This window comes from Cervus canadensis, chromosome 5, assembly GCF_019320065.1.
Source record: "Cervus canadensis isolate Bull #8, Minnesota chromosome 5, ASM1932006v1, whole genome shotgun sequence".
NCBI lineage: Eukaryota > Metazoa > Chordata > Mammalia > Artiodactyla > Cervidae > Cervus > Cervus canadensis.
Genome location: NC_057390.1, coordinates 10986043 through 11001184, shown reverse-complemented (window position 1 = coordinate 11001184; position 15142 = coordinate 10986043). Strand labels below are relative to the sequence as shown.

The following is a 15142-nucleotide window of genomic DNA, read 5'->3' as shown; positions in this document are numbered from 1 at the left end:
CTATGATAGATAATGATTTAGCTCCTGCCGACTTTTCTCTCTCAATCTTATGTGTTGTAGTTATGCTTTTGCTGTTGTTGATGTTCCTCTATTGGATACTTTGATGGTGAAGTGAAGTGAAAGTCACTCAGTTGTGTCTGACTCTTTTCGAGCTCATGGACTGTAGTCCACCAGGCTCCTCTGTCCATGGGATTTTCCAAGCAAGAATACTGGAGTGGGTTGTCATTTCCTTCTCCAAGGGATCTTCCCAAGCAATCAGCGACTGAACCCAGGTCTCCTGCATTGCAGACTTTGATAGTGGAAACCTTTATTTCTTCTTGGGGAGACTCCACAGTACTTCCTGATGTTTTATGCTGTGAAAGAAGGATGCCAGAATCCCCACTTTTCCAGGCCATGTCCTCTACCAGGAATATGGTTGTATACCAGGTACATGAGAGCCATGGGAGCCTATTATTCACCAAGGCTCAATCCTTCCACCTCAACTATGATCAAAATGGGGTGAAGGAGTGCACTCTGAGCCCCACAGCCCAGCATCCCTATGGATGCTTTGGAGACAGTCACATCTGCCTATGGTTTGTGGCTCTCTGCCACTTAACAACAGGAAGACCTGAAGGTTAAGCCAGCTCTCTAACCTCGCTAGCCTTGTTTCCTGATCTACAAAATGAGGATAATGATTCCTACTTTAAGCAGTTGCTGAGAAGATTACATGATAGAGACCATCACAAATGATCTCAAAGCATCTGAACATTATATACAGCTTCTTTCTGATTATAAAATTTATTAGGAAAATATAAAGAAGGAAATAAAAAATAGATTAGGCTCTCACTGTTCAGAAATAGGCACTGTTAACAATTTGTTGAACTTCTTCCTAGTCTTTACAGTATATGTTGTTTTATATGCATTATGGTTGTGAGGGAATTATAGTGTAATGGTTAAACCTGGGCACTCTGGAGTCCTTGTTCTACCATTTACTTTATGTGTACTTTTTCATTTACCCTTGAAGACAACCCTTTAAGGCAGATGCTATTGCTACCTTTGGGCTTCCTGGGCGGCTCAGCAGCAAAGACTCCAACTGCAATTCAGGAGATGTGGGTTCAATCCCTGGGTTGGAAAAATCCCCTGGAGAAGGTCATGGCAACCTACTCCAGTATTCTTGTCTGGGAAATCCCACGGACAGAGGAGAATGGCGGGCTACAACCCATGGGGTTGCAAAGAGTCGGATAGGACTTGGCGACTAAACAGCAACAACAAATTGCTACTTCATCTTCATGGATGAAGAAGCTAAAGCAGCAAAAGCTTGGATGATTTTCCCCAAGTTTGTAACCAGAAAATTGCAGACTGTACCTGAGCCCAAGTCCAAGTGACTCTACTGCCTGTGGTACTCTGCCCTCACACTGGCTTAGTTTGTTGGTCGTCTAAGCCACTACATCATTTGAAGTCAATAAAGCAGGAACTGTTGACATACCCACTTTACAGATGAAGAAATTGAGGTATAAAAAAGGTTGAACAGGCTTACGCAAGGTTACAGAGTCAGGATGAAGCCCCACTTTAAGAATGAACTCCCCAGGGGCTTTGCAAATGAAGGTATCTTTGCCAAGCCGTGACTAGCACATGCTTGTTGTTGTCCTTTAATGGTTCCCTTTCTTGTGTTTTCTTAGCTCTCCTACAGGACAGGATCGGCTCCACCCACCCACTTGCCTCCCCCTCCCCCATGGAGTAGTAAGGCTCCAGGAAAGGGCAAAAGAGAACAAAGATGGGCTACTCCCGCCTTCCTCCTGCCCTGGCCCTCATAATTTGGCAAGCTCAGGCTTCCTGCTGGCCCAGGATTGCAGCTGCAAGAGGGCAGTGAAGTCAGGAAGGTCTCCACTGCAGGCCACTTGGCCCTAAGAGAAAGGGTGGGCTCTGCTAGCTGTTTGCAGTTGAGAAAAGAGCAGGAACTCTGAAAACATTGAGGTCTTGGCCACCAAGAGGTGTTTTCTGCTCTAGGAGATGAGACCACCCACCCCACCCACTGCAGTCTGATGTGAGGGTTAAAGAGAGAACCCTCCTGCTTCCTCTTCTCCCCCATGGCTGGGAGTGTTCTCGACCTTCCTGGGCCTCTCTAGTCCATTCGGGACAGTTCTGGCTTTGAAAGAGTGGTTCTTTTATGTAATTTCCACTCATTGCTTCCCTGTGCAATATCATAACCCTTCCACACAGGCACTATAAAATGCATTTGCCCGGCTCTGCGAGCTATATTTCCCCCTGTCCTTCACCTCTCCCTCCCACATCTATTTTAAAGGGCCTTTACTATAACAGAGTCACACAGCCTGGGTTTAAATCCTGGTGCCACCGCTTACTAGCAGTATAAGCTTGGGCAAAATACTGAACCCCAGAATCTCAGTCTCCACATTATCAAATGGGCCTAATAATATATCTAATAATTCTTAAGATTTAGTATGAGAGCTATCTCAACATACCCTAAGCAGTGATGAGTAACATCTTAGAAATCTTTGCTGAAAGCAAAAGGTAGTACCTGCTTGTTCCCCTTGCAGTTCTTTGATTGCCAGTGAGATTCAACATTTTTTCAGTTATTAGTCATCTGTATTTCCCCTTTTAATAAGTTTATTTTTGAATTGTCTCTTTTCTATGCCTATTTTTCTTTGAAGCCTTAACTTACTAATTTATATTAACCCTGTCTATGTTAGGAATAATAATACTTTGACTATTTTTTATTGCAAATATCTTTTTACATACATTATGGAGTCAAATCCTTTAATTTCTTCTAATATTTCAAGCTTAAGTTCTTCCACACTCATAGGTCCAATAATATCCGTTCATATTTTTTCTAGTTTTTAAATTGTTTGGCTTTTTCTTTGTTCTTTCATTCTCTTTAATTTCTTCTAGAAACTATTTTGATGAATGACTTGAGGTGAAAATTTAACTCTGTCTCCCGCAGCAGCTATCCAAGTTCCCCAATACTTACTAAAAAAACCCTGTCGCTTTGCCATTGGTTTTCTTGCTCTTATATATACAGAGTCTGAACTTGTTACTCTAATCCACTGAGATTTATATCTTTCTGTCAGTGCTATTCCATTTTAATTATTGCTGCCTTTTAAATGCTTTACTATAGCAGAAGGGAAAATCTTCACTCGTTTCTCTTTTTATAGCTGCTCTCACCTGTGTATTCATCCACATGAGCTGTAATTCTTTTTGGAATTATAAGAGAAATTGTCATGAGAAAAATTGACATCTTTTCAAACAATAGCCATACGCTTGACTTCTATTTAACATTGTGCTGGAGGTTCTAGCTAGGACAATTAGGCAAGAAAACAAAACTATCCAGATTGGAAAGGAAGAGTAAAACTATCTATTTACAGATTAGATGACCTTGTAAACAGAAAATCATAAGAAACAATTAGAACTAATAAATGGGTACAGGATACAAGATCAATATATTAAAATCAACTATTTCTACACACTAGCAATGAAATTTTTTAAATAATTCCATTTATGAGTATCAGAATAAATGCTTAGAAATGAATCGGACGTAACAAAAGAAGTGTAAGATTTATACACTGTAAACTACAAAACATCACTGAAAGAAATTAACAAAGACCTAATTAAAAGACATCTCAAGTTCATAAATTGGAAGACTTAATATTATTAAGATGCCAATACACCCCAAATTGGTCTGCAGATTTAACACATTCCCCATCAATATCCCAGCTGCTGTTTTTTGCAGAAATTGACAAGCTGATCCAGGAAATCATATGGAAATGTGAAGGACCCAGAATAACTAAACAAATCTTGGAAACAAAAAACAAAGTTGGAGGACTAACACGTCCCGATTTCAAAACTTAACTACAAATCAAGACAATAAGATACTGGCATAAGGATAGACATAAATCAGTGGAATAGAGTTGAGATTCCAAAAATACACTCTTACATTCATGGCCGACTGATTTTTCAGTAAAGATTCCAAGACCATTTCATGGAGAAAGAATAGTCTTTTCAACAAATGGTGTTAGGACAGCTGGATATTTGCATGCAAAAGAATTAAATTGGACCCCTTCCCTACACCATACACGAAAGTTAACTCCAAATATGTCATAGACCTAAACGTAAGCACTAAACCTATAAAACTTTCAGAAGAAAATGTAGAAGTAAATATTCATGACCTTGGGTTAGGCAAAGCCTTCTTAGATACAACACCAAAAGCACAAACAACCAAAGAAAAAAATAAACTACACTTCATCAAAATTAAAAACTCTTGTCCTTTGAAGAACATCATCATCAAGAAAGTAAAAGGACAACCTATGGGTTGAGAGAAGATATTTTTAAATCATAATATATGATAAGGTACTAGTATCCAGAGTATTTTGGAGAAGGAAATGGCGACCCACTCTAGTATCCTTTTTTTTTTAATATATATATAATTTTATTTATTTGGCTATGCTGGATCTTCGTTGCTCCATGGGCTTTTCTCTAGTTGTGGTCAACAGGGGGTTACTTCCTGGTTGCGGTGTTTTGCAGAGCACAGGCTCTAGGGCTCAGTGTTGAGGTTCTTGGGCTCTAGATCACAGGTCAGTAGTCGTGGCACACGGGCTTAGTTGCTCTGCAGCATGTGGGATCTTTTCAGACCAGGGATCGAACCCATGTCCCCTGCATTGGGAGGTGGATTCTCTACCACTGAGCCACCAGGGAAGCCCCACACTCCAATATTCTTGCCTGGAGAATCCCGTGGATAGAGGAGCCTAGTGGATTGCAGTCCATAGGGTCATACAGAGTCAGACATGACTAAAATGACTTAGCACGCACACTCATACAGAATATTTAAAGAATGCTTACAGTTCAACAATAAAGACAAATAACCCAGTTTAAAAATGGGCAAATGATTTGAATAGATTTATCCCTAAAGGAAATTTATAAGTAGCCAATACACCATTCAGAAAACTAAGATCATGGCATCTGGTTCCATCACTTCATGGCAAATAGATGGGGAAACAGTGACTGACTTTATTTTTCTGGGCTCCAAAATCACTGCAGATGATGATTGCAGCCATGAAATTAAAAGACGCTTACTCCTTGGAAGGAAAGTTATGACCAACCTAGACAGCATATTGAAAAGCAGAAACATTACTTTGTCAACAAAGGTCCGTCTAGTCAAGGCTATGGTTTTTCCAGTGGTCATGTATGGATGTGAGAGTTGGACTATAAAGAAAGCTGAGCGCCGAAGAATTGATGCTTTTGAACTGTGGTGTTGGAGAAGACTCTTGAGAGTCCCTTGGACTGCAAGGAGATCCACCCAGTCCATCCTAAAGGAGATCAGTCCTGGGTGTTCATTGGAAGGACTGATGCTGAAGCTAAAGCTCCAATACTTTGGCCACCTGATGCGAAGAGCTGACTCGTTTGAAAAGACCCTGATGCTGGGAAAGAATGAAGGCAAGAGAAGAGGGGGATGACAGAGGATGAGATGGCTGGATGGCATCACTGACTCAATGGACATGGGTTTGGGTAAACGGGAGTTGGTGAGGGACAGGGAGGCCTGGCGTGCTGCGGTTTATGGGGTCTCAAAGAGTCGGACATGACTGAGCAACTGAGCTGATACTGATACTGATGTGAAAAGATACCAAAAACATTAGCCGTTAAGGGGGTATGAATCAAAACCATAAAGAAAAACTTCCCTGTCAGTCCAGTGGTTAAGAATCTGCCTGCCAATGCAGGAGACAGGTTCAATCCCTGGATGCGGAAGATTCCACATGACTCAGGAGAACTAAGCCCATGTGCCACAACTATTGAGCCTGTGCTCCAGAGCCTGTGAGCCGCAACTCCTGAGCCCACATCCCACAATTACTGAAACTCCCACACCCTAGACCCTGTGCCCCACAAGAACAGCCACTGCCATAAGCCAGCACCGCAGCTAGAGACAGCCAAAAATTCATTAATTAATTATAGGTCCCCTCAAAGCTTAAAAAACCCACCATGAAGTACCACTTCACTCCCTCTAGAATGGGTATATTTAAAAAAGAGATGATAACGAGCGTTGTCAGGATGTGGAGACCCTGGAACCCTCATACATTGCTGGTGGGAGTATAAAATGGTACAGCTGCTTTGGAAGACAGTTTGGCAGTTAAATTGTTAAACATGGGAGCTACCATATCACCTAGCAGTTTCACTCCTAGAAATATGCCCAAGAGAAGTGAAAACATGCATCTTACATAAAAAATGTGCATGAATATTCATCCCCAGATTCCTACCCCAAACCTCCAAACCTATCACCACCTGCATTCTTCCTTTCTCAGAGAAATAGGTGTTCCTGTGTGCTTAATGTTCCTCTTTTTGCCTTGGAATAGTCCAGGGTTCCATCTCTTCATTTATTTATTTCCTGTCCACTGGCTCCTTCATCTCATCATATGACACATGCTCAAGCCACTCCTAATAAACACGAGAGAAAACAACAACTCCCTCTATCAGTCTGTACCATGTCCCCCTTTCTGTCAGGCTTCCTGAAGATGATTTACCTTTATCTCCTTCTTCCCCCTTCCTACCCTGAACCACAGCAGCCTGGCTCTCCAAGCTCCCACCCCATCTGTGATTGCAGAACCCCAGGACTCTCCTTCAGTCCTTGTTACCTGACCTCTCCTTGGCATTCAGTAGTTAACCATCCCCTTAGCCCCACTTTCAGCCCCTGGGCCTGTTTGACGCTTTTGCTCCTGCCTGTCCCCCCACTCACTACTAGGTCTACTGCAGGGGCTTCTCTTCCTTCCTCCATTTCTTTTTAAATTATTTTATTTATTTATTTCTGGCTTCACTGAGTTTTCGTTGCTGTGAGGGCTTTTCTCTAGTTGAGGCGAGCAGGGGCTACTCTCTAAGTACGGCGCGCAGGCATCTCGTGGTGGTGGCTCCTCTTGTGGAGCGTGAGTTCTAGGCAACACAGGCTTCAGTGGTTGCAGCTCATGGACTCTAGGCTCAGGCTCAATAGCTGTGGCACACGGGCTTAGCTGCCTCACAGCACGCAGGATCTTAGTTCCCTGTCCAGGGACCAAACCCATGTCCCCTGCAAGGCAGGGGTTTCTTAACCACTGGATCACCAAGGGGATTCATGACTGCTGGACCACCAGGGACATCCCTTTCCCCCATTTCTTAACATGGGTTTGTTTGCCAGCTCTCTTCTCTTTCCACTTCTCAGACTCTCCCTGGAGATTCACTTCTTCCCACATGGTTTTATCCACCCTGTATTTGTCCCCAGCTCCCATATATCTGCTTCCACACCAGTCCTCTTTCCTGAGCCCTGAACCTACCCTTGTGAATGCTGTGAAACATCCCTCAAATACCTCTAACTCAACAAGTTTGTATTCACTTTCTAGGGCTACCATAACAAAATACCACATCCTGGGTGACTTAAACAACACGAATTTATTTTTCTCAGTTCTGGAAGCTAGAAGTCCAAGGTCAAGTTGTTGGCAAATTTGGTCTCTTCTGAGGCTTTGCTCCTTGGCTTGCTGGTAGTGGTCTTCTTGCTTCCTCCTCACATGGTTTTCCCCTGGCCTAGGTGTTGTCCATATCCTAATCTTCTCTTCTTATAAAGGATACCAGTCCTACTGGATTCAGTTCAGTTCAGCCACTCAGTCATGTCCGACTCTTTGCCACCCCATTGACTGCTGCACACCAGGCTTCCCTGTCCATCACCAACTCTCAGAGCTTGCTTAAACTCATGTCCATCAAGTTGGTGATGCCATCCAACCATCTCGTCCTCTGTTGTCCCCTTCTGCTTCTGCCTTCAATCTTTCCCAGCATCAGGGTCTTTTCCACTGAGTCAGTTCTTCACATCAGGTGGCCAAACTATCGGAGCTTCAACTTCAGCATCAGTCGTTCCAAAGAATATTCAGGACTGATTTCCTTTAGGATTGATTGATTTGATCTCCTTGCAGTCCAGGGGACTCTCAACAGTCTTCTCCAACACCACAGCCTTCTTTTGGTCCAACTCTCACATCTATACATGACTACTGGAAAAACCATAGCTTTGACTAGATGGACCTTTGTCAGCAAAGTAATATCTCTGCATTTTAATATGCTGTCTAGGTTTGTCATAGCTTTTCTTCCAAGGAGCAAGCATCTTTTAATTTTTATTTATTTTATTTGGCTGAGCCAGTTCTTAGTTGTCCCATGTGGGTTCTTAAATTGACACATTCAAACTTTTAGCTGTGGTATGCAGGATCCCTGACCAGGGAACGAACCTTGGCCCCCTACATTGGGAGTTCAGAGTCTTAGCCACTTGACCACCAGGGAAGTCCCAGCAAGCATCTTTTAATTTCATGGTTGCAGTTACCATCTGCAGTGATTTTGGAGCCCAAGAAAATAAAGTCTGTCACTATTTCCATTGTTTCCCCATCTATTTGGCATGAACTGATGAGACTGGATGCCATGATCTTAGTTTTTTGAATGTTGAGTTTTAAGCCAGCTCTCCTCTTTCACGTTCATCAAGAGGCTCTTTAGTTCCTCTTTGCTTTCTGCCGTAAGGGTGGTGTCATCTGCATATCTGAGGTTATCGATATTTCTCCCTGCAATCTTGATTCCAGCTTGTGCTTCATCCTACTGGATTAAGGCCCATTAATATAACCATATTTTACCTTAATAACCTCTTCAAAGGCACTGTCTCCAAATACAGTTACAATATGAAGTACTGGGGGTTAGGACTTCAACAAAGCAATTGGGGGGAGGAGCAGGGGGGGGTCGAAATTTAGCCCATAACAAAGTTAAAAATTGAACTCATCATCTCCCCACCATCACCACCAATTCCATCTCTGTAATCCCTCTCTTTGTGAATCTCTCAAGGCCCTTGCCAGAAACCTAGAAGGTGTAGTATCCTCTCCAAGGGCGAAACTAAACAGAGGTGTTCCCACCAGACCTGGAAGCTGCATAAGTTGTCTGTCTCCTGCCTGCTTACTCTATATCGTATTGGAAGAAACTGCCAAAGACTACTAGTATTGTGTCAGAAAAGGACTCGGGAGCCAACTTGAGAGGCTTCACTGGCCCAAAGCACAATAAATAGAGCATCAAAAGGATAATAAATCAGTGCATTGAAATACATAAAATGTATTTGATGATCTCATAATGATTTGTCATCATTAGAAGATACTAAGGAACTTGTTTGGAGGTTCTAGTAGGAGACCACGGCTACTAATTTACCGTTAACCGAAAAACCATCCTGCTCTCTAGGGGAACATCATCCTCTCTGACTTGAGCATGCAGCTTCAGGAAACACATACACAGAACTGTGAGGGAGGAACAGGACACCCACCAACCCAGCCACATCAGCCAAATCAACCCTGGCAATCAATGGGGTGACAGGATGTCAGAGGAACCAACACTTTATTTTAAAAAACTGCTAAATGGGAAAAAGCCTCCCTTTCTATATGAACTGCAACATGAGGTAACAGAATAGTAGATAAAACTTTTTTTATATATAGAATGAAACGAATATTTTTTGTGTTCCCACAAATGAATGAAGGAGGAATGACTGAAGTGGAAGATCACCATTTGGCAGCCTTGAAAGAATAAGTGGATCTAGGCAATGATTGTCCATGGCTGTTGACATCTCTCCAAAAAATAGATAACCAGTAATTATGCACCTCCTGATGGAAGAACCATACCACCACTTCTGAGGCAGCCCTGCCCCCAAAATCTAGCCAGAACCTTCTCATGCCTGTAGATCCAACAACAAATTTACAGGAAACATACATGACAGAGAAAAGTGTTGAACAACAACTCAGGGATGTAACCAGTAAAATCCAAACTGTGGGAAATTACAGGACAGTTTTTTTTCAAAAAAATAAATTGCAAGGAAAAAAGAGCTGGAGGAAGAACCCAGACACTTGAAAAGCACATTTTTAAAAACGAGTAAATACCGCCCCTTCCCATAACAGTGAGCACATCCAGCACCCACATTGTGGTGTCTAAATGCCATTCACCAGTGAAAAAGAATCACGATCCTTGGAGAGATGGCTGATTCTAGGACTAAGGCAGGGATAATATGAGATGGGCTTGTATGATTTTGTAATGTCAGAAAACAAGGAAGTCCTCAGGAAGAAAAGAGGGGAGGGATAGTATCGAAAGAGTACCGCCACCAACCTGAAGGAACTCCCAGTGGCCAGAGCTGGAGTAATTTGAGCAATAAAATATATCACAGTAGTGTTGGATTATAACCCATAAACCTAAAGTTATATGAATAAATGATTGAATGAATATGTAAATAAGAAAATTCTTCCTTACAAAAGAATTTTTAAAAATGTTTTATGTATTTATTTTTGGCTCTTCTGGGTCTTCATTACTATACTTGGGCTTTTTCTCTAGTTGGAACAAGTGGAGGCTACTCTCTATTTGCGTTGTCTAGGCTTCCCTTTGCAGTGGCTTCTCTTGTTGCTGAGCACAGGCTCTAGGGCACAAGGGCTTCAGTAGTTGTGGCTCAAAGGCTAGAGGGCAGGATCAGTAGTTGTCGCACACGGGCTTAGTTGCCCTGGAGCAGGTGGAATCTTGCAAGACCAGGGATTGAACCTGTGTCCCCTGCATTGGCAAGCGGATTCTTAACCACTGGACCACAAAGTCCAAGAATTCTAACAGATACTGCTTCTCCAAGAAGTGGAACGTAATTCACCTCTCCTTGGGTGTGACTGGACTCAGAGACTCATCTTCAAAGAATAGAGTATGAAAATTAGAAATTTTACAGTGACAAACCTGACAGACACCACCTTAATCAAGTGATCTAGATTAACATCACTAGTGATAAACCATATTGATTAGCATATACACAGTGCAATAAGGGCATTTCACCTCTGTGCCTTTATACTGTAAAAACTCAAAGCCCTCCTGCCCTCTAGGTGGGCATGTAAACTGCTACAGCCCCTATGGAGAACAGTATGGAGGTTCCTTGAAAAATTAAAAATAGAGCTACCACATGATCCAAGAATCCTACCCCTGTGCATATATCTAGAGAATACCATAATTCAACAATACTTGCCCTCCAATATTCATTGAAGCACTATTCACAATAGCCAGAACATGGAAGCAACCAAATGCCCATCCACAAAAGAATGGATAAAAAAGATAGGTACATATATGTGGTGGAATATTACTCAGCCATTAGAAAGGTCAAAATAATGTCATTTGCAGCAACCTAGATGGACCTAGAGATTATCATACTGAGTGAAGGAAATCAGAGAAAGACAAGGGTCATATAATATTGCTTATGTGTGGAATCTAATTTAAAAAGGCTATGAATGAACTTATATACAAAACAGAAATAGAGTTACAGGTATGCAAAATAAACTTATGGTTACCAGGGGCAAAGATGGGGCAGGGAAGGATAAATTGGAAGACTGGGATTTACACATACACACTACCATATATAAGATAGATAACTAATAAGAACCTATGGGGTAGAACAGGAAAGTTAAAGAAAGAAAGTGAAGTCGCTCAGTTGTGTCTGACTCTTTGTGACTTCATAGACTGTAGCCTGTCAGGCTCCTCCATCCATGGGATTTTCCAGACAAGAATACTGGAGTGGGTTGCCATTTCCTCCTCCAGGGGATCTTCCTGACCCAGGAATCGAACCCCAGTCTTCAGCACTGCAGGCAGACTCTTTACCATCTGAGCCACCAGGAAAGCCCATAGAATAGGAAGCTCTACTCAATACTCTGTAACGGCCTATTTGGAAAAAAGAATCTGAAAAAAAAAAAAAAAAAGAATGGGTATATGTATACATATAACAGTACATCTGCGACTAACACAGCATTGTGAATCAACTATATTCCAATTAAGAAAATAATAAAAACTCATAGCTGCTTTCTAGCAAGAGAAAAACAACAGACAAATACAAATTGAGGGGCATCCTTCAGAATATCTGAGCAGTACCCTTCACAAGTGTCAAGGTCGTGATAATCATCAGAGATGGGAGGAAACTTAGGAGACATGTCCTTCCTTGAGGGGACCAGTTTAGGTGCACATCCTTGTCTAACTCATCCCCCAAGTGTGGTCCCTAAACACTATGTTTTAGTTTTACCTGTTATTTTGAAGAAATTGCCTTTTAAAAATTATTTTTATTGAGATATAGTTGATTTATAAGATTAAATAAATTTCAGGTGTACAGCATAGTGATTCACAATTCTTAAAGTTGATACTCCATTTACAGCTATTGTAAAATATTGGCTGTATTCCCTGTGCTGTACAATATATCTTTGTAGCTTACTTTATACACTACAGTTTGTACCTCTCAATCCTCTACTCCTATCTTGCCCTTTCCCTCTTCCCTTTCCTCTCTGGTAACCACTAGAGAGGATCTCTATATCTGTGAGTGTTTCTTTTTTTTGTTATATTCACTGGTTTGCTGTACTTTTAGATTCCACATATAAGTCATAACATACAGTATTTGTCTCTCTCTGTCTGACATTTCACTAAGCATAATATCCTCTAAGTCTATCCATGTTTTTGAAAATGGCAAGTTTTATTCTTCTTTAGGGCTGAATAATATTCCTCTGTGTGTGTGTGTGTGTGTAATCGATTTAGTTGTGTTTGATGCTTTGCTGCCTTATGGACTGTAACCTACCAGGCTCCTCTGTCCATGGGATTCTTCAGGCAAGAACACTAGAGTGGGTTGCTATGCCTTCCTCCAGGGGATCTTCTTGACTCAGGAATCAAACCTGTGTCCCTGCGCTGCAGGCAGATTCTTTACTCCTGAACCACCGGGGAAGCACTACATTGTTATACATTCATCTGTTATTGAACACTTAGGTTGCTTCCGTATCTTGGCCACTGTAAATATGCTGCTATGAACATTGAGGGGTTCATATATCTTTTCAAATTAATGTTTTTATTTTCTTCAGATATATAGCAAGGAGTAGAATTGCTGGATTAAGGTAGTTCTGTTTTCAGTTTTTTTAGGAACCTCCATACTGTTTTCCACAGTGTCTGCACCAATTTACATTCTCACCAATAGTGTACAAAGGTTGCCTTTGCCCCACATTCTCATGAACATTTATTTTTTGTGCTCTTTCTGATGCTAGCCTTTCTGACAGGTGATATCTCATTGTGGCTTTGATTTACATTTCCCTGATGATTAACAGCATTGTGCATCTTTTCATGTGGCTGTTGGTCGTCTGTATGTCTTCTCTGGAGAAAAGTTCAGGTCTTCTGCTCATTTTTTAATCGGATTGTTTGTTGGTTTTGATGTTGAGTTGTATGATCTGCTTGTGTATTTTGTATATTAACCCCTTATCAGTCATATCAGTTGCAAATATTTCCTCCCATTCAGTAGGTTATCTTTTTGTTTTGTTGATGGTTTCCTTTGCTGTGCAGAATGTTTTAATTAGGTCCCATTTATTTATTTTTGTTTTTAGTTCTTTTATCTTAGACACAGTCAAAAAAAATATTGCTACAATTTATGTCAAAAAATATTCTTCCTATGTTTTCTTTTAGGAGTTTTATGGTTTCCTGCCTTACATTTATGTGTTCAATCCATTTTGAGTTTTTCTTACATATGATGTGAGAAGATGGATTAATTTCATTCTTTTACATGTATCTGTACCCTTTTCCCAGCACCACTTACTGAGAAGACTCACTTTTCTCTGTTGTATAGTCTAGCCTCCTTTGTTGCGGGTTAACTGACCATAATTGCGTGAATTTATTTCCGGGCTCTCCATTCTGTTCCGCTGATCTACACACACACAATGGTGTGTGTGCCAGTACATACTGTTTCGATTACTGTAGCTTTGTAGTACAGTCTGAGGGAAAAGAGACCTTTTTTTCTACTTTAGAAAATATTACAAAATCATCGTTACGTGAAGACATTGTCGAATGAAACCAAAAAACAATAGGAGAAAAGTATTCTTAAAGTATGTGAGTTGGTTAGCTTTTTGAAACTACATTGTTTTCTGGATTGCAGGATGTTTTTGGAATTTGTCAGCTTAAACTTTTTTTTTTTCAATTTTGGGGGCAATTTTAGATTTGCAGGAAAGTTGCAAACATAGGTATAGAGAGTTCCCATTTATCCTTAACCCAGCTTCCATTAATGTTGACATTTTATAGGTACTTTGTCCAAACTAAGAAACCCACATTTGGTACAGTATCATTAACTAGACTACGGACTTTAGAGTTCACCAGTTTTTCCATTAACATCACTTTTTCTGTTCAAGATCCAATCCAGGATCCCACATTGCCTTTGGTCATCATGTCTCTTTAGCTTCCTCCCATCTGAGATGTTTGTGTGTATGTGTGCTAAGTCACTGCAGTCATGTCCAACTCTTTAGGACCCTATGAACCATAGCCTGCCAGGCTCCTCTGTCCATGGGATTCTCCAGGCAAGAATACTAGAGTGGGTTGCCATCCCCTTCTCTAGGGGATCTTCCTGACCCAGGAATTGAACCCATGTCTCTTATGTCTTCTGCCTTGACATGTAGGTTCTTTACCACTAGCACCACCTAGGAAACCCTCTGTGATGTTTAAAGTGAAGTGAAGTCACTGTCGTGTCTGACTCTTTGTGACTCCATGGACTGTAGCCCACCAGGCTTCTCTACCCATGGGGTTTTCCAGGCAAGAATACTGGAGTGGGGTGCCATTTCCTTCTCAAGGGGATCTTCCCCACCCAGGGATCGAACCCAGGTCTCCTGCACTGAAGGCAGACGCTTTACCCTCTGAGCCACCAGGATGTTTACTTGATAGTAATTCATTAAATAATACATATGCTGTATATGATTTTCTGAATTTTGTGTTATATTTAATAATAACAAATTAAAATCAAAAACAAAAAATTACAGTAGCTTCTCATCGCTCTTCGAGTGGTGGCAGCTAGCCTCAGCCTGGCCAGTGAGGCCCCAGTCGCTTTGTGCCAGCCTGTCTCTGCCTGATTCATAGCGGCCTGGTCAGGCAGGCCCCCATTCTGTCTCTCATATTTTATCTGCTCCTTCCTGCCACAGGGTCTTTGCACCTGCTGTTTCCTCTACCCGGCACACTCTTCCCTACTCTTTGCCAGGGTAACTCCTACTCCTCTGCTGGTACCATTTCAGCATCCTTCATACAGCCTAGCCTCGCCCGGCCTCCCTAGCTGGGTGGAATCTCCTTGCCACAGGCTCTCATCGCTGTCCACAGTGCTTCACTGGTTTGAGTGGCT

The 15142-nt window shown here is 41.7% G+C and overlaps 1 protein-coding gene across 2 annotated transcripts in view; it reads left to right on the top strand.

The window, feature by feature from the left end:
- The window catches only part of LOC122441515 (proline-rich protein 18-like), a 39153-nt gene that overhangs the window by 1450 nt on the left and 22561 nt on the right, over positions 1-15142 (top strand). The window lies entirely within an intron of this gene.